This window comes from Lactuca serriola, chromosome 7 (assembly GCF_051521515.1).
Source record: "Lactuca serriola cultivar US96UC23 chromosome 7, Lser_US96UC23_V15, whole genome shotgun sequence".
In the NCBI taxonomy this organism is placed as follows: Eukaryota; Viridiplantae; Streptophyta; class Magnoliopsida; order Asterales; family Asteraceae; genus Lactuca; species Lactuca serriola.
Window position 1 is genome coordinate 167,527,626 of NC_136414.1, and position 2,761 is coordinate 167,530,386.

Here is a 2,761-nt window from a genome sequence, read left to right on the forward strand (position 1 = left end):
AGATAGTGAAATCAAAATTAAAATAACAAATTATACGATAAACAGTGCAAGAAGAAAAGCTCGATTCTAGTAACAATTTATCAAAGAGGTGATGTGAGGAATCAAATTCCTAAACAATTCTCATCAATTATGGAACTTGAATCATATTGAAAACTGGAAAAGGGAAAAGGGAAAATCTTGCCTGATTATACTTCTTTTTGTTTGATAATGTTTTGCTTCCTGCTCATTCACCCCATGTCATTAGGGCTCCTTTATTTTCCTATTTTTTTCAGGTAAGGTATTCGTCCTTTGTTAAACTAGTTTAGCTATATGTTTTTTTTATGGATCCATACAAATTAGTTCTTCATTGATCGAAGATGAGACTGGTAACAGAAAATATATATAATTATTTAAAGTTATTGACATGATTTTTAATTATTACATTCAAGCGAAAAAAATTACATTATGTTATGGCCGAACATTTATCAAATATCTTTGAAGAATGATGAGGAGTGATTGAATCATAATGAAGAAATTAAACAAATTATGATGTAAATTCAAGAAAGGTTGTGAGCCTCATATTGTTAATTTTAGGAGGAAATTTAATTTCTCTTTTAGAGAAATTAAATTGTTTCATATTTTTTTATGCCTACAAATGTTCCTACCCAATAAGATTATGACAAGTGTCATCATTCCATATTTTTTTTAACTAACTCATTAAGGCTATATTAGGAATATATTAAATAAAATTAAATTGAATGGTGATTTGTCATAATTTTAGTGGGTAGGAATAATTATAAGGATAAAAGGTAGGAGGTAATTTAATTTCTCTTTTATTTATACCCATATGGACAAAACCTTCTAACTTTGCCACTTTAATCTTGCCACTATGAGTAGGACATCGGTACCGAAGAAAAAAAAAAGCCAAAATCTTGAATCATACAGTTTTTTTTATTTGTATGATGTTAATTTAATAGGTGAAAAACATAATTAAAGCTTTAATATTTTTCACAATCAATTAGTTTTGTTCCTATTGCCCAACGAATTGTTAATAAGAAAATAAAAAAAAAATCTTGCACATGACGAAATTCTTGCAAGCATGGAAGAAACAAATTACAAGCAGGTTATTTAAACATCTTCAATCTTCTTTTGAATCTGAATTGCAATCAAATCAAATACCTTTTTGCTATTTGGGGATTTTTTCAATTGATGCTGATCAATAATAGGAGTCGGGGATGGATTCTCGCTGTCACAAACTTGTGATAGGGCTTTCACAGACAGAGGGGGCTCTAGAGGTGGGTGACATTGGTGGATGAAGGCGACGAGTGGTGGAGGACCGTCGGTGATGATGGTAATTGAGGTTGTGTTGTCGACGATTGTATTTAGGGCTTAGATGCAAAGTGCAGGGCAACGTTTTAGAGGGAGGATGAAGAAGTTAGGTAGATGTCGATGTTCTATAGGTAGGTTGAGGAAGTGGAAACTTTTTATAAAAAAATACTTAGAAATGTCATCTTTTACCCAAATAAAAAAACAGCTTCCACTTCCTCACCTATCCAAATTTCCAAAGAAACTTACTTAATACGATAATAATTCAAGAATGTTAATATTATCATCCGATAATCATTTCCAATCAATTCCTTTAACCTTTACCATTTTATGATACTCTTAGATTATATCAGGTTTTAAGTTCATCAACCAACTCATATCAATCCAAAATTCTAATATGCAAGTTTAATTTTCATGATTAAAAGAATCATCAAACCCTACCTAACTAGACATTTCAAAATAGAAAGTTAGGTTATGATTCCATACCTTAATCAGTAAATGTTGCTGATCCTTGATTATAGTACTTGTTTTCACCTCTTTGAAGCTTAAACAAACCAATCATACCTATGCTTTCACTTACACACTTTTAGAAGTTTTTGGAAGGAAATGAAGCTTCAAACACTTAAAATATATTAGTTAATGGGTCAAACTAAAATAGGTATAGGCATATGCGCAACCCGCACTAATTTTTGTCATGGGGTCACTCAGGCTATGTTAGATTTGGGTTGAATTTTTTTCGAGGCTTAATGATCTGCTTTCCCCACTCAGGTTACATGGGGTTTTTTTTTCCTTGGTTCAAATCAGATCATGTGAAGTATATAAAAGGTCCATTTAATGTCGTTTTTAATATGCTTTGATCCCGTATATCAAAACTTGTTATATACATGTTTCTTAAACATAATGACACTTTAAATAAGTCTCAAAGTTTCACTCATGATCCCGTTATAGTATTTACTTATATAAATTTTGTAATAAGCATGTGACACGTTTCGTACCTTCTTATCTTTGTGCCACATATGGAAACCTTCTTTCACATCCTTTGAATTCTAAGTTTTCCAAGATTCACACATAGATGAAATGATGTTCTTAAATGATTTCCACAACTTGATTATTTCTTTAAAAGTCAAGTATCATTATTCCCTTTTGTTTCATATTATTAAGAAATAGCAATGTACTCTGGTTTTTGTTATATTTTTTATCTAATCATGTTCATATATTTAACTAACCTATAGTAAAGACCATCCAAACATGTTTAAGCATTGTAGACATAGAAATTCAATATAAGAAGTGACATTCACATCCTTTCATGTTTCCGATAAATGAAGTTTTACTTTCCAAATTCATATCTATATTGGTATTTCATAATGCCAAAGTATTCATGCACAAGACTACATTAAATATTCTACTTGTGTCTAAAACATATGTATCTCACAAAACTTTATGTTTTACATATTCC